This window comes from Ochlerotatus camptorhynchus, unplaced genomic scaffold (genome assembly GCF_037179485.1).
Source record: "Ochlerotatus camptorhynchus isolate MF236.1 unplaced genomic scaffold, CSIRO-AGI_Acam_v1.1 ptg000082l, whole genome shotgun sequence".
Taxonomy (NCBI): Eukaryota; Metazoa; Arthropoda; class Insecta; order Diptera; family Culicidae; genus Ochlerotatus; species Ochlerotatus camptorhynchus.
Window position 1 is genome coordinate 2796732 of NW_027040572.1, and position 25997 is coordinate 2822728.

Consider the following 25997-nt stretch of genomic DNA (forward strand, 5'->3'; position numbering starts at 1 on the left):
AACTCATATATGTTTACTTTAAGAATACTAACCTTAGATTGTAAGTTTTATTAACCTTGTGTTTAGTTTGTGTATTGTGCGTGTAGTTTTTTTTGATGTTTGTTTTCAAGATGAATAGAAATTAGTTCATGTTTTAGGATTAATTAAATATTTGTATCGAAAACCACATTTCAAACCTCCCTCTCCCTTTTCCCATCCAAAAAAATTGTAAATCTCCACTAACCTCGAGACAACCGCGAGTATCCGGTCCAGCTCCTTTAACTTATATATAATATAAGACATCAATAATGTATAACGAAAATGATAATTCGGCTCTGTAAAGTTTATTCGATTGAGCCTGTACAAATAAAGTAATTAATAAAAAATCAGTGTCATTCCCACTAAAGAACTTATCAAAATCTAACCCCCTTAAGTACTCATCCCCTAGGTATAAAAGTCAAGATCACAGGTATATAAATGAAACTACAATGTGTTGAATCGGAACCTACCTAACTAATAATCTGTCATGGATACCAAAATTAATTAAGTGGAATTAAATGGAAGATAACCTTTTTTTGCTGTTTTATTAAAGCATTCCGCTAACAACCCAATTTCATTACTTCATTATGATGGCTACCAAGCCTTTGGGATTTTCCTTATTAGAGAGTTGAATAGATTTTTCTCCTTTAGCTTACTTAAATCTTTGGTTTTAATTAGTTAGGTAGGTTCCGATTCAACACATTGTAGTTTCATTTATATACCTGTGATCTTGACTTTTATACCTAGGGGATGAGTACTTAAGGGGGTTAGATTTTGATAAGTTCTTTAGTGGGAATGACACTGATGAAGACTGCACATTGTAGTCGAAATACGTATCTGTCATGGATACCAAAATTAATTAAGTGGAATTAAATGGAAGATAACCTTTTTTGCTGTTTTATTAAAGCATTCCGCTAACAACCCAATTTCATTACTTCATTATGATGGCTACCAAGCCTTTGGGATTTTCCTTATTAGAGAGTTGAATAGATTTTTCTCCTTTAGCTTACTTAAATCTTTGGTTTTAATTAGTTAGGTAGGTTCCGATTCAACACATTGTAGTTTCATTTATATACCTGTGATCTTGACTTTTATACCTAGGGGATGAGTACTTAAGGGGGTTAGATTTTGATAAGTTCTTTAGTGGGAATGACACTGATGAAGACTGCACATTGTAGTCGAAATACGTATCTGTCATGGATACCAAAATTAATTAAGTGGAATTAAATGGAAGATAACCTTTTTTTGCTGTTTTATTAAGTACAACAACAATAGTAACAAGTTCTGCCCGCTCTAGTTTACTATGCATAAGAGATACAGATTTGAGTTTTTCACAAGATGTAGTTAATCATACTACCTACAATAGCTTCATACATCATTTTACGGAATTCCGTCTATGAAAAAAGTTGGAGGCAAATCAATGTAAATGAATGCACGACATGAATGTAAATGATTTTCCATGCCTACCCACATCCCTCCAACTAAGCCCTGAACACGCTTCCGAGCAAAGTCCCATCTTCGGTGAGACCGGAAAATCCTCTCAAACACTGAAAGCCATCTTCAATTTTACTCGGAGAAAGATACAGAGAAAATCCGGAGCAACCCACCGTCGCCGCCCGAGTCGACTGACAGCGACAACAAAAACAAAACCCGCTAAGGCCATTGACGTCACGTGTGAGTGCGAAAATTCTTCCACCCAGCCAAACAGCCAGCAGCGACCCACACCTCCGCCCCCAGAACTGGCTGTGTGTTGTGTTCGATGCGAAAAGCCGCGGTGCGGCTCGGCGACCCTGAAGATTCGCCGACCGGGACCCTCCGACGTACAACTTGTTGGGTGATCCGTACGCTCGCGCTCTCTGTCTCACTGTATCTCTCTCGCACACTCTCTCATACAAGTTACAACACAACGGGGTTTGAGAGTGAGATTTGGGCAAAACAAAAGGGGAAAATCTTGTCACGAGTTGCTGCTGAGTGCTGGGCTGTTAGTGGAAGGAAACCACATGACTAGCACCTATAGACGTAGCACAGGAAAATGCGAGCGAGCGAATGCTTGTTGTTTGCACACCAAGTACCATGCGGTTGCTTCAAAGAGGAAAATTCGCAGGTGGTTTTTCGGACGCGGAGCGTTGTGTCGAGCCGACCGAAACACAGATGGGTGTGTAAACAATGCACGTTTGAGGCGGACGTTTGCCGTCGTCGTTGGTGTCGTAGTAGGTAGGTCGATGTGTGATGAAAGCTAACAAGGTCGAACTAGAAGGATTGGAGGAAACATCTGGTTTTGGGTTGTTTGAGATTTTAATGCGTCGAGAATGGTGGACATTGATCGTTGTTAGCTTTCAATCAAGGGCTGGACGAGAACAGGGCTTTGGCTGACAGAATCGATGCGTTATGTAATGGCTGACTGAGAGCTGTTTTAGCTGTTTTAGCAGGTAAACCTTTCGGTGCTTCTACCGTTTCCGTTGATTTATTGAACTAAAACGTTTAACATCGCATCAATGCCAGACTCCCATAATTAGCGGATTACATAACACCATTCACAGCAACTTAGTAAGGCTCATGATTAGTGAAGCTCATCCTCAGCCGAAGCGGCGTTCTCCTTGATTGCATCGATTCCATTTCATTGCACACTTGACCGTGAACTTTATCGGCTATTTTCACCCACTTGAAGGACGGCTAGAATCCGCTGTCGGAACGGAAGACAAAGGCGGATCCGGTGAATGGCGGATGGCAGCGACGCATGGCGGGGTGAGAAGATTGATGTAGAACCACATAGTTCCTCGCCACTAGTAGGACTAGTTGATAGTGAGCGCCGTGCCATGTCGATTCTGCCGCTCTATACCCGACACTTGACGGGCTGCAAGATATAGAAAGAGGAGAGAGGCCCAATAATGGCGAGGCTGCCAACTGGGACCGGCGAGAAATAGCAACCATCAACGCCCACAATTGTGGTCATTATACATTATATCTGTGGAGATGGCGGCAGTCGTTATAAGGGTGACCAGAAATTAAGGGTGGAACTTTGAACATCGACGAGATATTGTTTTGTTATTCCAATTATGAGTCGAAGCAGGAAATTTATATTTGGCGCCGTATTGGAATGTGCAAAATGGGTTCTTACATTGTCCCATAATATGGGCAATACCCATCGGGTATCTATAGGATTTGGTCGAGCATTGAACTCCGGAACCAATCTCGAAGACATTCAAAACGCAAACCAGATCAAATCAATTCTAGATGTTGTAAATTAACTTTAGAAACATTAAAACGCTCTCTATATACACCGTGTCCAATATATTCATACACCTTTTCATCTTGTCGTAGTGGTGAAGCTACAGTTCATACACTTTATATGGATTGGTGTAATCTTGCACTGTGTTTACACAAACCATTGACGGTTCTGTTTGCTTATTTTCATTCAGTATCCATCTTTTATCAACAATGAAAGAATTTCGTGCTGTGGTAATAAAAAAGTTTTTGGAAGGAGAGTGCCCTGGCGCTATTTTCAAGAGTTTGCAGAATCTGGGAGTAAAGCGGGATTTTGTGTATCGAGCCATTAGAAGGTACCGTGAGACTTCCTCGTTAGATGACCGGAAAAGATCCGGCCGAAGACGTTCAGCTAAGACTGAACGAGTGATTAAGACCGTCAGGGAACGAGTTCGACAAAAATCACAACGCTCTGTACGTAAAATGGCCGCTGATCTCAATGTCTCAAAATCGACCATGCACAATGTACTCAAGCAGGACCTGGGATGCCAAGCTTTCAAGAAACGTAAAGTTCACGGAGTTTCGGAACCTTCCAAGAAGAAACGGCTTGAAAGAGCAACTCTCCTACTATCGCGGCACGCTGGACGAGACTTTGTCTTTTCCGATGAAAAGTTATTTGTCCTGCAGCAGTCTCACAATGTCCAAAACGACAGGTTGTGGGCGTGTAGGTCCAGGGACATCCCAGATAGGGACAGAAACATTCCACGGTTCCAAAGCGCCGCTTCCGTGATGGTATGGGGAGGTATTTGCGTATTCGAGCAAATTTGACCGATTTTTTGGCCTTCCAGTTCACCAGATCTAAACCCCTTGGATTATTTTGTGTGGTCATACATGCTGTCAAAAACTAAACGAACACAAGGTGCCCACTTTGGTTCAGTTTAATGCCGTAATCCTTCGAATTTGGGACGAAATGCCGATGGAAGTCGTGCGTGCCGCTTGCAATGGGTTTGAAAAACGTTTGAAGCTGGTCAAAAAGGTTAAAGGCGGTGTTATTCCGAAGCATATGCTGTAATTGATCCATACTATATTACCTTTCAATAAGCACAATTACTAATAAAATCTGAATAACTGATGTGAAATAATCGATGTTTGAATTTGTATGAGAATATATTGGACACGGTGTACTATATTAAAACTCTAAATAGCTAATCAATTTAAAATCATACTCAACATAGCTCAATGAATACTTTTACTTTTGCAAATTTTGAGAAATATAAAGCTTGAAAGTAAAACGTTAAAGTATATGTCAACCCTTTTGCATAATTGTTTAGCAACCATGCTTGCACTTGCATTCTTCTCAACCGCGGTATTGCCGAATTTTCAAACATGTTGGTAACTTTAAAAAGTTTAAAATTTCATAAACTCCATGACCGTAATAAATATAAGAAATCCATGAATTCAGGCAAATTTAAAAAAGTAGTTAATGGTCGTCTGAAGAGAATTTATAAGGAAATATTGAGCGAATATATATATACAATTTTGAGGATAAGTTAAAGGAATATTAAGCAGAAATCTAAGAAAATCAAACTCAAAAGATCGCGCTAAAGAAATTTTGCAGAGGAATGAAATTTTTAGAGCAGTTTCAAGTAATTTTAGTAGACAATTCAAAGGACTATTCTAAGAGAATTTTATGCATAGTTAAAAGAAATTCTTCTACATGGCAATTTCAAGAAGAATTCCACGGAAACTTGAAAGAGTGGTGCAAGAAAATCCTTAAGAGAATTTCCTATTTTTTTTTTGCCATACATTTGAAGATAATATTGACTAGAACTTCTGGGGAAGTTTCAGGAGATTTCCAAGACAATTTTGAGTAAGATTGCAGGACCATTCTGAAGAGAATGACATGTCAATTTTTAGAGACGTGCTGGTATTTAATACACAATTATTGAGAGAAAATTAAGCAGCTTCTTGTGTGAATTATTGAGAGTTTAAATTGAATTGCAGCATCAATACAAACAATTGGAAGAGTTCAAATCTTTTCTCCTCTGTGTAAAAAGCTGACTTCTTTGAAGTTCTCTGGACTTCTGTGAAGTTCCCTAGACATTTCTAGATTTTCTTAACTCTTTTCTTGGTTTTGTACGTCCCTGAAATTATCCGAACTTCTCTAAGGTTCCTGAAATTCTTAAACCAAATGGTTTACACGTATCCAAGATTGTCACTTCAGCAAAAACAGCAAAATTTTGAGCCTCCCTGAAGTTATTGTAGCTATCCTAAAGATCTGTACTTTTCTGTTTTCTTTTTTCTTTTTTCAAAATCTCTCAACTTCCCTGAACTTCTCTGCACTGCCTTGAAGCTTTTGGAACCCGTCCAATGTCCCGGCAATCGTCCTGCAACTTATGGAACTTTCCTGAAGATCATTCAATATTCCAATTTTCGGAACATCTCTGAAATTATTGGGATTTCCCATAGTTCATCGGATCTTCTTGCAAGTTTCTGCAACTTCTTGAAATCAATGCAACTGCTTCAAATTTATCTGATCTTCCCCAAAGTACTGTAAGCTCTCTAAAGTTAATAAAATTACCCTAAATTGCTCCCACTTCTCGGGAGTTGTCTGAACTACCTCTGAAGGTCTCACAGCTTCTTAAAAGTGTTTGCCATTGTTTGAAACTAATGGAACTGCCATGAAGTTCTCTGATCTTTGCTGAAGTATTGTATTTTTTCTTAAGTTTTAGAAATTACTCTGAAGATTACGGAACTTTTCTTAAACTGTTTTCGCATTCTATTAATGTTCCACTAATTTTCTGATGATCCTGGAAAGCTAAAGTTTTCCCAAATGTGTTGAGGATCTCGGAACTACTTTAAAGTTCTTTGAACTTAATTGAAGTTAATGGAAGTGCCCTTAGTTTTTTATGCTCTCTGATGCTCTCTGAAGTTCTCGTAATGCTGCTGCCCATAAATTGATGAAACTATCTTAAAAATCTTAAAACTTCCCTTTAGTTCCCCAGACTTCTGTTAAATTTCAGATTTTTCTTAAATTCTAAGCTCACTCATACAGGACTATCCTTAATTTCTCGAAACATCTCTGAATTTATCGGAACTGCCCTAAAGATATGTAAGCTTCTTGAAGCTCTTGGATTTTTTTTATATTCCTACAATTTTCCTCTAGTTATCTGGACTTCGCTGAAGTTGTCTGGACGTCTTTAAAATTGCCTAAAGAATTCCAAACTTCCTGAAACTCTTGGAAGTTTTTATTAATGTTCCTAAAATTGTCTTCAAGTTATCTGGACTTTTATGAAGCTGTCTGGACTTCCTTTAAAATTTCTATATATCCCTGAAATTCACAGAACTGAAGTCAATGAAACCACCTTGAATTGTGCAGAAGCATTGCAGAAGTTTTCTGAACTCCCCCAATGTTTCAGTTAATGAATTAACGGAAATTACTTTCAATCCTCGTAACTTCTATGTACTATTACATTTTTTGTAAATTTAATGGGACTGCTCTGATAATCTACAAGCTCCCTGAAGTTTTTGGAACCTCGCATAAGTTTTGACAAATCTCCTGATGATGTTCTTGAAACTGCCATGAAATTGATGTAATTGTAATAATGATATCTGAAGTTCTCTGAACTTCCGTGCAATTCTTGGAACTTTTGCGATGTTTCCGAAGTTTCACTGAAGTTCTCTAAACTTCCCTGGACTTCTTTTGGCTTCGTTTAAATTTTCGAAAGTTTTTGAAGGTTTCCTCTGTTTTCCCAAAATTAGTGGAACTGTTCTAAATTTTCCTGATGTTCATGGAACTTTCTGCTCTGAGGTTCGCAGATCTGTTCCAAATTTTTCGTAACTTCCCTAAAGATATATGAACTTCCCTGATTATTTCTGGACGTCCCTGGATTTCAATGAACTTCTATTAAGTCACTGCAATTTTCCTGAAGTTTTTGAAACTGCCCTTACGACCTCTTCTAAGTATCATGGAATGGTTGGATGTTTGTTAGTAGAAGGGATAAGATACGTTTGGTAACCGTTATTGGCAATTTTTCAACGTTACAATTAATTTCAAGTGTGTGACATCTGAGATTGAACTCATAACCTTCTGCTCGTTGCATGAGCATTTATGAATAATATCAAAGGGAGATGGCTGAAATTCTCCTTAATAGAGATAACCTAACCTAACCATTTTTCATTTACAAGTTGTATTTTTCAAAACTTTGCAATATTTTTTCACTTTCAAAAGCACAGATTATTATTTTTAGTTGCCTACACAGGAGTGCATGTGCATGAGGTGGCCCAAATAAAATGAATTACAGTTTACAATTGACGAACGCAGAATATTTTCCATAGCGGTGCCAGTGGTGTAGTGGTGAGAGTGATTGCCTCTCACCCCAAAGGGCCTGTGTTCAATCCCAGTCGATGCTGCCGAGATTTGCTGAGGCATAAAATCTCTGATCACGCCTTCCTTCGAAAGGGAAGTAAAGCCGTTGGTAGGATGGGAGCTGCCTCCCTGGAGTCGGGGTAGCATTGGTACTTAGTACGGAAAACAAGATCGACAAGGTTTTCCATAGCACATTTGAAGAGAGACTTTTTTTCAAATGCTTGTTTTTGAATTTGTTATACTTCCATTCCACTTTTAAGAGCGAAGATTGATTCTGGATGAAGACAGAATGTTTTCGATGCTGTACACTGAAAACTAATCTTACTCAGAGAGTGAGTCACTTTTACTCATTCGTATTGCGAAATTTCTAAAAGCGTAGACTCATGCGCTGAGTGACCTACGCTTTTAGAAATGTCTCCATACGAATGAGTTAAAATTCCTCACAACTGAGTAAAAGTGACTCGCTCTCTGAGTTTCGTTTTCAGTGTATGCTTGTAGTGATATTTCGCTCATATGAGCGCATAGTAATCTAGATGGGCGTTTAAAATTCCCTTACGCATTTTGGTGCCCCCTGAATTATAGGAGCGCATGAAGATTGAAATATCTGCACCCAAAAATCATTCTGCAGAGCTGGTTACATGTGGAGGCCTCTGGTAATCAGCAAAGCTGCTTGTGATCATATTTTCTACAATTTTTCCGAAAACACTAACTCTTCATATCATTTTTGACAAAGTGTAAAATGATGAAGAACTGAGAAGTTTTGTATGGAAACTATGCTAATTAAATGAAAATTTTCCGGAACATGTTTTATAAAAAGAAATATCAAGATTTTGGAGATATATGCTTCATGTAGTACTGAAGTGCTAGAATATGCGTTATGGAAATGCGTGAATATGCGTGAAATATTTTAACTTTAATTTTTAAGATGTCCTACCGACACTATCAATGTATTTGACGAGATGTGTTTCAAACGTTTCAAATCAAAAGAGATTTTTGAATCTACCAATCAAATAATAATTGTGTGTTACAATGGGACAATCTTGCTGAATGATTTATTTTGTTTTCCAATTAACAATGTATCAATGTCAATAATTTCAAGGAGAATAAACGTGACTGGCCTGTGCATGCGGTTTGACATATGTTGGTTTGTACTAAAGAGAAATTAATGTAGAATTTTTTAATGTTGATGATAACAATCCTAGAAGGATCGTAGAAGGGGTACAACATATCCGCAGAAAGGTTAATTTCAAGAAAACTCTACGAATAAATTTATGATAAATTTAAAGCATTTAGCATGAAAATCTGAGGAATATTCATCTAGAATTAAAATATGTACAAAGAATTAAAAAAAAAATGAAGAGTGAATTCCAACTGCTAAAAAGGTATGTGGCACGCCAAATGACCTAAAAACGCCAAAACGACCTGAGAATAAACCAAATAACCTTGAAAACGACAAAACAACCTAAAAATGCAAAATTGTCTGAAAACGCTAAATCCTTCAACATAACAGAACAAGTACAGGGCCTTTCAAAAACCGTATAGTTTCTAAGATAAGCCCAATGTTCTCAGATACGAGGATTGAGGTCTCCAAGGTTGAGTTCCAAAGTCCTCAAGATTTTGGAGATATATGCTTCATGTAGTACTGAAGTGCTAGAATATGCGTTATGGAAATGCGTGAATATGCGTGAAATATTTTAACTTTAATTTTTAAGATGTCCTACCGACACTATCAATGTATTTGACGAGATGTGTTTCAAACGTTTCAAATCAAAAGAGATTTTTGAATCTACCAATCAAATAATAATTGTGTGTTACAATGGGACAATCTTGCTGAATGATTTATTTTGTTTTTCAATTAACAATGTATCAATGTCAATAATTTCAAGGAGAATAAACGTGACTGGCCTGTGCATGCGGTTTGACATATGTTGGTTTGTACTAAAGAGAAATTAATGTAGAAATTTTTAATGTTGATGATAACAATCCTAGAAGGATCGTAGAAGGGGTACAACATATCCGCAGAAAGGTTAATTTCAAGAAAACTCTACGAATAAATTTATGATAAATTTAAAGCATTTAGCATGAAAATCTGAGGAATATTCATCAAGAATTAAAAGTAAAATATGTACAAAGAATTTAAAAAAAATGAAGACTGAATTCCAACTGCTAAAAAGGTATGTGGCACGCCAAATGACCTAAAAACGCCAAAACGACCTGAAAATAAACCCAATAACCTTGAAAACGACAAAACAACCTAAAAATGCAAAATTGCCTGAAAACGCTAAATCCATCAACATAACAGAACAAGTACAGGGCCTTTCAAAAACCGTATAGTTTCTAAGATAAGCCCAATGTTCTCAGAGACGAGGATTGAGGTCTCCAAGGTTGAGTTCCAAAGTCCTCAAGGGCACATCTGATGGTTTATAAAAGTAAGACAAGTGGTTATCAAAGTTGAATCTAGAGATATTTTAGGACTACACTAATCCTATAATATTTCTAGATTCAAAGCTGATGTTTCAATGGAAGGTCCCAAGGTCATCAAAGCGGAAGGTAGACGACAGCATAGCTAAATCTAGACAAATTTAGAAATGCTTTTGGATAAGTCTAATGGCCATTGGGGTGTCTACAGAATAACGCGCTAAATGCCAGAGGTTTCGGGATCGATTCCCGGTTCGGTGTATGGAAAACATCGCCAGATTTTATTTATTTGATTAAGATCTCTCGATGACAATTGTCTGTACCGTGCGGGACTAAAATCCAAACACATGGAAAGTCCGCCTGATGGAATAATGTATTGAGCGGAAGGATTTTTTAGGTCTACGCAATTTGATTCCGCATAGTATTCCTCTTAAAATATTAAAAAAAGTCCCTTTTTTCGGGTAAAGATTTTGGGACTGAGTATGAACCTTTGCGTACCCAAGGTAATTTCGCCTAAAAACTTAGATATTCTTCTTATTTCGTCATTTCTTGACCGATATTAATGAAACAGTTTCCAATCGATCAAAAATCACTTCTAATATTCTTCCTTTCTAGGAAGCCACGATGAACTTGTGTTCTTCAGACCAATTTTGGTAGACTAATTCCGGCCAAGAAAGCACAACCCTCATGGTAACCCTAACCTCTGAACAATGAAAACATTTTCGCTCGCTAAAAGTTCTTGCAGCTCACAGCAAGTTAGCCTATCCGGTCCGCTTGCTGCCTTGATTGTGCTTGTACAACTGTGGTGGAAAAACAAAGGAAACTTTTCCAATTCTGCCTCAAGCACTACGACCCGGCTCGTACGGTTGCTGGACGGTGATTTCTATATGGTCATTCCATTATTGGTTCCTCTCGAAATTCACAGGCAATCACTGACTATGCCAAGCACGGTAAGCCTGGCAGCGCGGCGTGTGCGTATAATTGATGTGGCCAACGCGAATCGGCTCTCGGAATGTTTTGGGTTGGTCCCCAAATTACTGCTGCTAGCGCAATAAATAGGTGGGTGATTTAGGGACAACCCTAAATTGCTCCGTGGAGAACAATAAGGCGATGGACGACCAAAAGGAACTGCGGCTGGTTGCTCTCGCCGTAGTTCGGAGTGTAAGTGTCCTCGGTGGTTTGCAAAAAGTGCCCTTGAGAAGGAGGACGAGATGATGAGGCTGAATGAAACGAAAGAACAACTTCTGTGCTGCTGATGGTGGGCTAATTTATGGCGGTTCGTTACCAAGACGGGACGGGCTAGAGCCAACGAATTGCTCTTGAGAAATTGTGTGCCATGATTTTTAAGGGTACGACGGGAAATGGGAAGTGCGAAAGGAAAAAAAGAAGGTTTTTTTTCGGAATGGAACTTTCTGAACAGTTCCTCATGTCTAAATTGTTAAAACTAAGCATGACTATGAATTTTGATAAGCTTTTGAAGTAGGTTGAGTGATTCCTTTAAAAGACCATCAACCTTACATCCTTTCCAAAACTTAGAACATGTTGGTGCTTGAAAGTCAACAAGGAATTTCAATACGTGTTTTGCAATTTATTAGTATTTTGGGTTTTATCAGGGGTCTCAGATAGCCTACCCAAGTAACACATATTCATGCATTTATGTCGAATAAGTTATATTTAAATTATATAAACTGTTATGGAACATGTGTATTGGTTGGGAAGTCGGTAAAGGCACGGTATTACCAAGCCGGAGGCGGCGGGTTCGAGAAAATCTTTTAGGTTGGAAATTCCCTGGGTATAGAGTATCATTGTGCTTTCCAGGCAATATACAAATTCATCAATTTGTTGGCATATGAAACTCTCAATTAATATCTGTGAAAGTTTATCTAGAATTAAGTTGAGAGCCGGCACGACCCTCGCAAATGAGCGTAAAAAACCTAGAAGAAGATGGTCGTTTCTTGATATAAAACCTATTTTGATAATTCTACGCATTGAAACGCTATACATTTTTTTTTACTTTTGTCTGTTTTGGTGTTTTGAGCTCTTTTTACGTTAAAAGAAAATTTGATGTTTATCATGTAATTTTGGAGTTGTTAGGGCCGTCGTAGATTTTAAAGCTATTTCGATGTTATTAACCATTTCATCGATTACTATTCAGCAATTTCAGGGATGGAAGCGACTTAACTGACTAAAAAGTTACTTATTGGTCACTTTTCGGTTAATAAATCACTTAACAGTAAACAAAGTGATATGGTAGTAGTAGTAATGATTTTTATTTTGTTTTTTGGCCTGGTAACACTGTGTAATATATAATATTGATTGGTAGCGAGTTTATGGAAATTCTCAAAGTGGGTCCCAATCAGGCAGTCTGAGAACTGCTCTGCCCATAAATGAGGAAATGGCTATGTCCCTTGCAAACGAAAACTAGAAAATGCTACTTTAACAATTTTGTCGGCACAGTAACTTACTCGATAATTTTAACTTTTAAAGTATGCAGAATATTCTGCATCTAGGCCGATAAAGGGTGTCCACGATGAAATTGCCACACTATGAAATTGCTCTAACTTTTTAACCGTTGGGTAGAATTTAATGAAAATTTGGGTGGATTTAGTTCATAGTGCATTATTTACATCCTGCAAGTTTTAAAGTCCTGTGATCAAAACTCGCGGAAATGGAGTCGAAAGAACAGCTCGTGCGTGATAAAATCTTGCGCATTCATCACGAGAACAAGGATCTCTCGCATCTTTCCATCGCTAAAACGTTGGGAATCGCGAATTCCACGGTGTCGCGAGTGATTAAGCGGTTCGAGGAACGGTTGACCACCGATCGGAAGCCCAGAAGTGAAGGAAAAAGTATTCCGTACAACACCAAAAATCACAACCGCGTAGTTGGGGCCTTCAACCGAAATCCGAACGCCTCCGTTAGGGATGTGGCTAAGAAGCTGCACCTAAGCCGAAGTTTTGTCCAGAAGGCCAAAACTAAGGCTGGGCTTCGAACGTTCAAGGTACAAAAGGCCCCTAATCGCGACGAGAAGCAGAACAAGTCCGCCAAAACCCGTGCCAGGAAGTTGTACCTCAACATGCTGACGAAAGTTGAATGCTGCATCATGGACGACGAAACATATGTGAAGGCCGACTTCAAACAGATCCCCGGCAACCTGTTTTTCACGGCCAAGGATAAGTTCAGCGTTCCGGAGCATGTCCGCACTCAGAAGATGTCCAAATTTGCCAAGAAATTCCTGGTTTGGCAAGCCATCTGCACGTGCGGGAAGCGGAGTGGACCTTTCGTGACCCAGGACACGATAAACGGACAGGTGTACATAAAAGAGTGCCTCCAGAAGCGGCTGCTTCCTCTCCTGAAGGCCCACAACGTCCCAACAATCTTCTGGCCGGATTTGGCCTCATGCCACTACTCCAAGGACGTGCTGAAGTGGTATGCGGACAATAAGGTCAATTTCGTGCCGAAAATGTTCAACCCTCCCAACACTCCGGAGCTCCGCCCCATCGAGAAGTACTGGGCGATTATGAAGCAGCACCTTCTTAAACGACCTAAGGTAGTGAAGACAGTCGAGGAACTGAAGAAAGTATGGGTTTACATGCAAAAAACGGTTGATTTACAGGTTGTGCAGAATCTTATGGCCGGGGTTAAGGCCAAGGTGCGGGCATTTGCGTATGGACTGTAAATAAAATACGAGTAAAATGGTAAAATGAAGTTTAATAGTTATTTCCCAATCCCTGAAAATTTGATGGCAATCGGATGAAAACTCGAATTTTGCGAATCAATTTTGTGTGTGGCAATTTCATCGTGGACACCCTTTATAATTCCGTTGAATAAAAACTCGAAAACAAATAGCCAATTTTCATTTGAGCATAATTTTCAACACAGTATTCATATCTTCATTTACTTTGCTAGAGATATCTGACAAACGGTGAGATCTTTTGGCTTACATTGAGGCAAATAGACTTAAGAATTTCATAAGCCTCGACTTATTAACAACATATATGAATTTCATAAGCATGACTTATGAATGATTTTCGGGTAACATGAGGTAGCTCTTATACGCCTTTAACCATTACATTTTCCCAAGCGTTGAAAGACGAGTGGTCAACACGCAGGCCCCGTAATCTCAACGTCCATGGTTCGGTTCCAGTCTGCTCCGATTTATTATTGTTTTTCCAACATTGGCAAGTCAATGAAATTCATACTGATTTCCTGTTGCCAAAAATTTATAAGTGTTATGGAATTCTTACGTTCTTTTGCCTGCGTGTACGTGCATACATTTTCTTTTATCGTGTCAACATTGTCTGCACTACATGGCCTTGCGTTACTTGCTCCCGCCAAAGTGAATAGGAGTGGGAGGGCAACAACAGTTGCGATAAGAAAAACTACCCCAATCGTTAAACAGGCTTTTTCATGGCTAAAAGGAAGAACACATTGTGATCCCTGGAAACTGTAGCAGACAATCACTGTTACGCATTATTGAACCATAGTTGAGCAAAATTATTTGCATATCAAAAAGCTGTGCCATTTTCTCATATCTAGGCAGAGCTGCTGTTCTATAGATCTTTCTAGAAGACACAACAGGGGACTGTACAGTTGAATCCAGATGGCTTCAAGGGGGAGTATAAAATTAAGCTTTCCACGACTGAGGCCAGAGGACTTGAAGAACGAGTCAAAAGCATTTCACCGGTTAAGGGCAAGTCCAGAGGTCTACTATTGTCAATTAAAGAAATGTTCGAAGATACATCTAGAATCAGAACATCAAAGATACGTATAAAGATTTGAAGAGTTATGTCAATGGAAAGTCCGGATATTCTTAAAAGAAAGCTCAGAAGTCTTCTTGGGCAAGCTCAAAAGTCAACAAAGATTAGATTTGATATAAAGAAAGAGAGATGGATTAGTAATTTCCATTTAATTCCACTACCTTATTTGCTTATTCTTGCCAAGAATGGCTTAGGACCCTCCTGGAGTAAATTATGAGACTCAAACTGCCTCAGCACGTTTATTTAAGCATTACATCATCAAAGTGCTTGTGACAACATTCCCCATCCAGTTGGCATCCAACCAGTCCAAAATTTACCCAAAAGTACAAATACCCATCTAACCACCAGCCCCTCAGTTTCGATAGTACTTTACGGCATCGGGCTTAAACGACATAAGAACCGTCGCGTCGTCGTCGTCGTCGTTGGCCACCGATGTTGCTGCTGTTGCTGGTGCAAACTTTCTAAATGTGATTTAGTAATGGAATTACCCGGGATTACCCAGCCAGTCAGTCAGTCAGTTAGCTGCCCAACAGAGTCACACCCCGACCACGTCGCAGCCAATCGTTTTACGGTTGTACATTCCTAGTGAATTCCACCCTGGTTAACGATGGCAATTGCCATTTATTCCAAAATACTGAAAGCCACATCAAAAGCTTCGCCCGGCTTTATTAGCTTTGCTAAGCGCGAGCGCTCTCGCCCTCCTGTTGTCGTTCATATCATCGAGTCATCAACCCCCTCGTCCGAATCACGTTGTCGCAAGGATGAAACAAAAAAAAAATGAACGAGGGTTTGAAACTTGGTGTGTCGAACGTGACTTTGGTCAATTTTCATCATCAAGATGATCCTGTGACGAAGGATAAAAGCTTTTAACGTCATATTTCGTTAAGGTTATCCAACGCAGTTGAAGCTGCTGTAGCAGTGTGGACGAATCCACAAATTACAGCTTTCTCCGAAAGATCATTCTTGGTCGCCCACTCGTGAACGAGAAGAACCTGAATGGCGATTGTTAACGTGAATAATTAAGCAGATGCTCGTCCGTCGGTTGTCAATTTATGAGTCCACTTATTTGGTTGAAACGTTTAAAAACAATATCCTGGGGAGCGTGAGCGTGAGAAAATTCGATAAAGGTTCAATGGATGCAGGGCGAGATTAAGCAGTGTTCGCGCATGGGCGTCAAATTTCCCAAGACGAGAGGGAGAGAGATGAGATTCGTAGTATTCTCACTCCCAGGGAGCAGTTTTTAAACGAGACCTAAAGGGGAAATTGAGCAACTATTTTCCCCTCTCTCTCTCAGTTAAAGCAAGATAGATAGCGAGAGGGAGATTCGATCTACGACCGGAAGAGTGCTTCGTGAGCGCTGAGTTCTATCGATATCTAAAAATAGCTCAATTTGAATGGATAGAGAAAACGGTTCAAAAATCACAGATGGCTCTCTTGCTCTCCTCTCGGTCCAGTTGATTGAACGACGTTCGTCACGGTAATCGAGAATTGAAACGGTAAAGCACAACAAACCAGACCGGGAGGAGCATTGGTGATTCCGAAAACGGAGAGTGGTGGTGATGGGGTCACTCACAATGTTTGCCACCCACCCACTGGATTCGGAGGCGGTGGATGATTCATATGTTTTGTATTGATATTGAAACATTGTTCCGAAGAGTTTCATAAACTTTCAACTTGAAGAATTTTATACACAGCTTAAACATTCTAGCTTACCAGACTTGTTGATAGTGAAGACTATGTCTATTTACAACTTGGAAGACATTGGAGGTAGAAATAAGTTTGATCGGGTCATACCTGAAAAGATTTAAAATATTTGTTAGTGCTATGAAAAAGTAATGGTACTAAAATAACTGGGGAAATTGCTCCTATGTTTTCGAACTTGATATTAATTGAGGCCAACAAACAGTAGAAAAATTTCGATTGCAGTTCAGTTTACAAAGACAACACAACATCTACCTTTGTCCGATAAATATTGAAACGCCTCCACTCGCAACTATTATGCTGATTGCAGAATCAACAACAAATTGTTCCAAAATTTCCCCCCCTTTTGGACAAGAGTGAATCGAATAACAACCACCATGCACCATTCCTATTCACGGGCAGAGTAGGTAAATGTACTCACGTTCGTTCGATGACGATGGGAGATTGAATACCCATCGAACGACCGACCCCTAATGTTTACAGAAACCAATCAATCTCGGCTGTCTCTCACGTCACGTTGATGGTGCTGCTGCTGAAACCGTTTCGGAACACGCAGCACGGCTGGGCGTCAATTTGCACTTCATTTCTAGTCGGAAACATCACTCTTATGACAGCCACCCCCCTCCCTTCGTGGTCCTTTCCTGTTTTTTTTTCAGTGTACGGTTTAGTGGCCTTGTTTTGAATGAGGCTTTTTGGGAGACAGTTTAAAGTACGTCATCAAGAGGACATTTTTCCTAAAAGTTCAAACAGAATTTTGAGGCTGTATGACGAAAGGTCGAAAGACAAAAGGGATGAAAGAAAGAAATACAGGGGGAACTGATCACACTTGATCCCCCTCCCCTCCTCGCCACAGTTTTCTTGAAATTCAGAAAGGATTTTTTCAAGGTAGGTCGACAGAAAGTTTCGTCTAGACAGAATGTAAACTAACCGTTAAGGTGATAAAGGCTGGAACGCGCAAAAATTGGTCGACAAAAAAATCGTTTCTTTCAGTCAAAATTCATATCACAAAAATCTTCTTATTTTTCTTTTGGTAGTTCAATTCATATATTTAAAGGAAAAAATGTTCGTTTATTCTTTTGGTTTGCCAAATCCGAACTACCGTGCCTTCCATTAAATTTTGCACAGTGGTCTCATCGATCTTATTCGCCGCCGAACGCCAGCTAGATTTAAACTGCTGCTCGTTTTCCATGGATTTATTAGTTTATTTTTTGAGATTCCGTCTCAATCAAGGCCCAATACCGTTCGATAGGGTGGAGTTCTGGGCTATTGGGAGGGTTGTGGTCTTTGGGTACCACAACCACGTTGTTCGCATCTTACCACTCGATAGCATTTTTCCCATAGGGGCAGCTCGCCAAGTCCAGCCAGAACAGCACAGGTCTATTATGTTGCTTTAGAAATGGTAGCAGCCGCTTTTCCAGGCACTCCTGGACGTAGATCTCTTGATTGATGGTTCCCGTAGTCATGAAAATGCCGCTTTTTAGACCACATGTGTATATGGCCTGCCAGACGAGATATTTTTTCGGGAACTTCGATAGTTTGATGGTTTTGAAAATTTCAGTCACCTTCCCTTTTCCTGATGCGGTATAAAACTCATGTCCCGGAAGCTGCTTGAAATCCGCCTTCACATAAGTTTCGTCGTCCATGACGACACAGTCGAACTTTGTGAGCAGATTCGAATACAGCTTTCGGGACCGCTGCTTTGCTGCCGTGTTTAGTTTGTAATCTCGGTTCGCCACCTTCACATTCTTAAACATAGACAGCCCGGCTCGTTAATTGGCCTGTTGCATAGTAGTATGGGAGATATTGAGTCACCTTCTTCGTCGTCGCTGCCACGTCCGGTTTACGATTGCCGCTGCTTCTAGGCTTCCTAGAGGTCGACAGACGCTCCCCGAACACTTTTAAAACGTTTGTCACGGTCGATTTGGCCACATCCAACAATTTTGCCAACTTGACCAGTGAGAGAACGTCGGATTATCTGCGCGAGCAAAATTTTGACACGCTGCTCCTGTTGCTTGGACGTTATTTTGAAACCTGGATAGCGAACGTTGAAAACTCATCATAGCAACCATTGTATATAAACTCAACTTCCAAATGCAGCATTTCAGGTTTTTTATGCATTTTTAACAGAAATACACCAATTTAAAGTTGACCAATTTTAGCGCGTTCCAGACTTTATTTGCGTCAGTTTGTTGATTTTTGCTCCAGGAAGTAAAGACGCAATCAGAAACCGCTGACATTTTGCAATAATTTTTTATTAATTCATTTTTATGGCTGCATCCTGTTGTTCACCTTTATCTCTCAGTACCAGTGTAATTGGTTTAATCCATCAGTGTTTTTCAAAACGCGTGGACTTTCATCAGAACAACGTCGAAATATTGTGAACAAATGGTGTACAGAACCCGGATTGTCACTAAGAAAGTTGGCAAAAATAGAAGAAGCATGTGAGAAAGGCGTACGAACAGCGATCAGGAAATTCAGTGAGGATAACTCGTATACCGAAAACGGCTCGAAAAAAAGGTCCTGCTAACCCTCGTTTGGATAAACGTATACTGAAGGCGTTCGAGCAAAAGAAGGAGCTTTCAGAGCGTGATGTTGCCAAAAAAAAAAGTCGAACTTAAAAGTTCGTGCTAAAGAACTTTTGAATCTTCGAACCTATAAGAAGCAGAAGCAGCCAAAACGGAGTCCAAAACAAGAAACATCGATCAAGCCCAGAGTGCGAAAGCTGTACGATACGCTGGTTGCTGGGAATTCAATCTGTATAACCATGGACGACGAAACCTATGTGAAATTGGACTACAAATCCTTGCCGGGGCCACAATATTATACGGTGCGAGAAGGGCAAGTATTGGGCCAGTCTGAAAAATACATTCAACTCGAAAAGTTTGGGAAGAAAGCTATGGACTGGCAAGCTATTAGTGGCTGCGGTAAGGTTTCGCAACTGCTTCGATGAACAGCGAAATATACATCAAGGAGTGTTAACAAAACCAACTTCTTCCCATTATTCGAAGCCACAAGGATTCTGTTGTCTTCAGGAAATATCTTGCGTCTTGCCATTACGGTAGAATGGTATACCTGCAACCAACGGCAGAATGGTATACCCGCAATCAACGGCAGAATGGTATACCTGCAATAATGTAACATTCGTTAAAAAGGAAATGAATCCTCCTAATTTCCCGCAAATTTGACCAATTGAAAAATGTTGGGCATTGACCAAGGCACATATCAGGAAACATGTCTCCGTACCAGAAACCATTCAACAGTTTGAAAAGGATTGGGAGAAATTGAACTCGTCGCCAAGAAGTCTGAGCTGAATCTGCTGAATTAAGAACGTTCGCAATAAGGCATACAATCGATAGATGGCAAACATTGAGAACCCTGATCTGTTATGCTAATCTAATCTTAACAGTATATGTAATAAAAATAAAATTTCCAACACTTGTGCATTATTTTCACGCACCGTCCATACTTTCTGGAGCAGTCTTTATTTTGGAGAACAGTTCTTATGTTTAGGAATGTTTACATTAGAATGTTTACATATACGCTGCTTCACTAGCTCAACCAGCTCAACCAACTAGCACGATTTAAACTATTTTCTGAAATCCCATGCTGGTAGATGCTGACGCCCTGTTTACATTATGCTGGCCACTTTTTAGTACAGTTCTAGTAATCTAGCGCTAGCACACCAGCACAAATGTAAACACCCCATAGACCTTTTATTTCCAGCCAGCATCAAAATATTTGATAAATTTGTTTAAGTATTCAACCAAAATATACCAAATGTTTTAAGCGCAATGTTTTGATAAAGAGCAGTTCCATACCAAATAACAAAAAAAAATGTTTTGACACGACTATCTCCGAATTGCATGACACTTTGTTTATACAAAGTTTGTTATGGGCAATCATTCACATTTCTGTTTTAAATTCGACCATTTTGAACCTTTATTTTTGTGTTTCAAAATGGCGTATTTAATTTTTTAATAAATCGTAGCACGAAAACGTCACTTCTAATCGAAATGACGTCTGAGATAAAGTTGTAGAGAAAATAAAACCTTTCAATGAAAAATATACACGGTAATATTTTATTTTAGTAATTTTGCGAAAATAATCAAAAGAAGTGGAGTGAATGACCGTAATCCGGATAAAACCCTTAGCAAAAAAATAAATCGATAGTAGAGATAAAAAAATTAAATAACATCTCGACTACTTTTGCGAAGGGACGTATCAGCTTTTAAAAACAATGCATTTGATCGTCGGTTTGACGTAACTGGAGACTCGGCATCGCCACTATCAGGTTGGGGAAAGTTTTCTCCATGTGATGATAGTGTTAGCATGGGTTGGTGAGCTACCAGTTGCGCCAAATCGACGTTCAGATGCATTGTTTATAAAAGCTGATGCGACCCTTCGAAAAAGTGATCGAGACATATTAGAATGTATTTTAAGTTTTATTATTTATTAATATGTAAATTTTAATCATTAAAATGTATTAGTTATGAGAAAATTAGTATATTGATTGAAAGTCTCTATTGAATTTAAATAAATTATTTAAATGAATGGTTGAAATGAGCAATTCGGCAAATTATATATTTACCAGAGAAACGATTAAATTCTCCTTAAACTTTGGCAAAATAAATGGCCCTTTGCTCATTTTTAACATCTATTCAATATTCATACTGCCGTACTCCAACGGAACTATCTACCTACCCTCTTCTAAGACCATTCTCTAGCTAATAAATTATCACACTAAAGCTTCATGTTAGAAAGCATTTCCAACCAACTCTGAAAATCGCAAACATCGCGTATGAAGTAACATTAAAAAAACACTTTGAATGTTACATCTCAAGGCGAAAGTATCCGCCAACAATGCCTTATTTTAAATATTGAGATTTTTAACAGCTTTTTTTTTAACGGAACTTTGATTTTTTTTTCAGTCTGTTTTTTTTTTTTTTTTTTTTTTGAAAAGGTAATCTAATTTTCTACAGTTTTGTTTTAGACATCATTTTGATTGGATGAGCCGTTCTCATGCAATGATATGTTTAATATATGTTGTAGGGAAAATGGATGTAATGTCGGTCTAAATGCTCCTAATTTGGGCCCATACATAAATTCAGCAATCGACTAAATTTTCAATAACGGCCAAAAATATCCATTAGTACCGTCCCAATGACGCGTTTATCTAGATAAAATTGATAAATAGCAGATTTTTAGCGATGGGCCCAATCTTATATCCGTAGGCCAACCTTAGAGCCATTTCCCCTATATGTTTTTAATATGTTTAATATGATATGTTTACTTCGGCAAAATTGTGGGTGACTATTGTGCATTTCAAAAAAATAATATACACTGAAAAAAAAATGGTTTATTAAAAAACAAAAATTTAACATCAATACGAAAAAAAAATTACTCAAATTGCATATTTCTAAAAATTATAACGATAACATTTGTCAACACTGCACAAAAAATATGTTCAATTTTCTTCTTAACAAAATTTAAAACAATAGGTCATGAGAGGGATTGCATTGATTTAGAAGATACAATATGAATCAACACATTAAAAGGTCCTTAAAAAATATATCAATTAGAAGGATGGATCCAGCAACATTCGAATTCTTCAGAGCCGGTTCCGTTAGGGCTCCAATGGAAACACTTTCAGTTTCCACATGCGTATGAACACTTTAAACGTGATTTTATCAAATATTGAGCGCTATTTTATTTTCAATTTATATTTCATAAAGGCTCTGTAGTTTTCAAAAGCAAATAACAATACACTCAGGTCTTTTTTTACACGGGGGATACGTACCGTGTAAAAAAACTTACGAATTTGATTTTTCGCATGCTTAAATGTTTTTAAAAAATCGGATTTTGATGCCATTTGTAATTAAAGCATGATATGGTCCAAATAGACATATTTTAAAAATTTCTGTATTTACACCAAAAATTGTGATTTTTTTTAAAGTATGCCATTCGATTACCTATAGCTTGGAACGGATAATGTGATTGGAACCAAGTCGATAGGTTGTATCGGTTGTCGAGAAATCGTTAAAAACGTACCGTGTAAAAAAAAACCTTGTAAAAAAACCGCGTAAAAAAAACCGTGTAAAAAAAGACTTCAGTGTACTTTTGATTGCGTTTAGTTTTGATTGAAGCACTAGAGAGGCAATATTACAACGCAAAATATAAAGGATTTTTTTTAATAATTATTTCAAGCTAAATTAGACCCTTCACAGCCCCTTTTGGCTACGTAACTGCTATTGCTCTGCACATATTTTAGATCTCATGCTGAATCTTAATAAAACGTATAAAAGTCACCCAATCTTCTGCTCGAGGCTTCCAAGAAGGTGAAAGCTCTCTTCCTTTCAATTAATTACTTTTCCCTAAACAACCGTAACAGGTTCAAAATTTGATCTAGGTATTCAAGGTATTTGTTTAATACATTCCTTATCGATTCCAAACAGCTGAACATTGTTCGCCTACCCTCGTTCATTCGTATTTGCCATCCATCTATTAAACACATTCCTCGACAACGGGGGGAAAAACCGTCTGATATGTGAAAGTAGAAGTACTACTCACTAACTTTTCCACTCCCTCACCACTATCATCGCCGGCATATTGACTTCTTCAAGCGTATATTTAGAACTGCAAATATTATGCAAGCGCGCGCCCATCGAGAATGTCGGCAATAGTGGAGAGAAAGCTTATAAAAAATCAATAGTCAGTTTATTTACTTCCCCATTGAAGCGTACCAACTAGCCGGTGCGAGCGCAAGCACCTACCTATTCCTAGGTAGGTACCTGCCGTCAACAGGATTGCATGCGCTAGCCTCTTCCGTACCTACCACAGGGAATTGGGACCGGTTACGCGGGTGGACGCGAGTAGTGAAAAATTAAATCATTACCGTTGAATAAGCAAAGTGCAAAGGGTGAATGAGTGTGCAGTGCTGTTCAAATGCTGAACCTCAACCGTTCCGTTTTCACGATTGATGTGTGCTGTTTTGCCTATTTGTTGCACATATACCGAACACAATCATCGGAACAAAAAGGATTGGCCGTTGTCGTCGTCGTCGTCGTCGTCGACGTTCCGCTTAGGAAACACCAATCCTATTTATGAACTCTGGAAGTGCACAGCTTTTGCCTTTCGTTCTGTCAACAGAAGCCAGTTGGTCAATTACGAGGCCCATTAGTTTGATGCCAAATTGGCGGATGGTTGACAGATTTGTGTATGTTTACAAGATCTGGTCAGTTTTTGCGAAAGTTCTCTGGATGGGCTGAATGTCAGTCGATTTGATTAAAATCAAACGATGAACCAAGCTGGTATTTCGTCATTAGCACCTGAGCTAGGTTATAAAACAAAACTGAATTAATTCACCTACTAATAAAAGTGCCTTAATTCTGATGTGAATTGAGGTATCGAATGATGGATTTGGCCCAAGTCAGAAACTGGTCACTTTCCTGGAGCTCCTGAAACATGGTCAGGAATGAAATCTAGTAGGAAAAAAAAAATTCTTGGCTTAGTTAGGACTATGATTTGGTGGATGAAAATAGTTCAAGTTGATGGAGAAGCAATACTTATTTTTTTTTAAGTTTCTGAAGACATAATAGCTGTAGATTGTCAAACATCAGAGATATACGATGTTTTGTAAAATTTATCTGAAATTCACGTTATTAAGTTATGCTCGATCAGCGGAAAAACGCACCTGAAGACGTTTTTTATGTGCGTTGGAAACACTCTTGTTCTCTTGCACCTGAGAAGGAACTCTTTTCTCGACACTGTGTTTCCAAGTTTCCGGTTTTGCATGGCGTAGTCCTTGAGTAATGTTCTTGTACCGGGTCTATATTCGTTGTCAAGTTGTTGAAAGTAACTTGCCATTGTGTTGAACTTTCTTGGCAGGATCGACTGTTACGAACTATGTTGGAGGTTATGTGGCTTTCAGTCTTTTGATGCTCAAAAAAGGGGTTTTATGTTTTCATCTGACGTTTCGGTCACATGTATTGTGCCTTTTTCAAAGAACTAACTAAATTCCGTTTTAGTGTTAAGAGCCCACAACATAGGCACAATTGTCCCGATGTTCGGTATCGTATGCTACAAATCAAGATCTCATGTTAGCCGGACATCATACTCTCGAGGACATTTCTACTCACTTGACGAATCCATTTTTGCGGTAGTGGCGGGAAATTCAAAATGAACCGGCTAGCAGGACTTGGGTGCAGTTTCTTGTTTTGGCACCACTTTAACACGTTATCACGTATTACGTTTTATAAATTCATTCAAATGAATACTTCTATTTTACATCGATCGGTTTTGAGTTTTTTTAGAGTTCTAAAAAATAAATATTACATAAAATTTGAAAAAAGCACAATTTTCTGATTGATTTTTCTCAAAAAAGCGTAAGTGAACGTGAAATGTTATCAGCTATTAAAAATGATCATCATATACACTATCATTTCTCAAAATATCTCAGAGATATATTTGAATCACACAATATATTTTATTTAAACAATAATATTATTCTTTTATGTACATTAAGGCGGGTCAAATTTATATAGCAGATCACAATCCCCTGATCGTCACTATTTTTTTTCGATCGAGGTCACCAACAACATTGCCAAATTCGAAGGAATTTGGTTACGATCTAGAACTGTGGGAGAACTTTAATCGGGATCGGAACAAAACTATTCATTTGCTTGCAAATAATTACAAAATTTTATAGATTTGACCAAACCTGGGACTTAGAATGAGAAAACAATGCAAAACAACTTAGTCGAAGATTGCAAATCGATTCAGCTTCTGTAAAAAAAAGTTACCATTGTTTTACTTTAGGCCTACCCAAGTAACCATAGGCACGTTATTTCGCCTTTTTGGCTATATACGGGCCTCATCAGAACGTGCAAACACTGGTATAGCAGTTGTTCAGCTGTATATAGCCAAAAAGGCGAAATAACGTGGCTATGGTTACTTGGGTAGTGCAACACTCATACCTACAAGCTTAAATATTAGCCTGTAGGTATGTGTAGAGCTTTTGGCCTTTAGTTAAAATTTAGTAGATTTTTGCACAAACGTCAAATCAACTTGAGAGGTTCGACAAAGTTGTTCTGTTTAGTCCCAAGTTTGATAAAATTCCATAATTTTTTGAATTTTTGGCACGCAATGAATGGTTTTGTTCCATTCTCCATACATTTTCCCATACATATTTTAAAGTTCTCCCGCAGTTTTAGAATTTGCTACAATTGTTAGTGACCTCGATACATATCGAAAAAATAGTGGGGATCAGAGGGTTGTGATCCGCCATGTAAGCTTGACCCACGCTTGATTCAAGTCCAAATACCTCTAATACATTGCAATTAAGACCGGGATATATTTGAGGAATGATAGTCTAATTGATGTTCATTTTGAATAACTTATAACATTTTGCAATCACTTGCTTTTTTTGAGAAAAAAAAATATTAAGAAAATCATAAATTTTTATTTTAAAACTTCATGTACTGTTTATTTTATAGTACTTTAAAAATAAAAGTATTGTTCTTGAAATAGTT

At 38.5% G+C, this 25997-nt stretch overlaps 1 protein-coding gene and 1 long non-coding RNA gene across 7 annotated transcripts in view; both read right to left on the reverse strand.

Annotated features, from left to right (window-relative positions):
- Positions 1 to 25997, reverse strand: part of LOC135698113 (phosphatase and actin regulator 4B-like) — a 540677-nt gene that overhangs the window by 220989 nt on the left and 293691 nt on the right. The gene's annotated exons all lie outside the window — the stretch shown is intronic.
- The window catches only part of LOC135698145 (uncharacterized), a 57196-nt gene continuing 46520 nt past the window's right edge, over positions 15322 to 25997 (reverse strand). The window contains exon 3 of the long non-coding RNA XR_010517461.1: positions 15322 to 16563. This is a non-coding gene — a long non-coding RNA (uncharacterized LOC135698145). The remainder of the gene's footprint in view (positions 16564 to 25997) is intronic.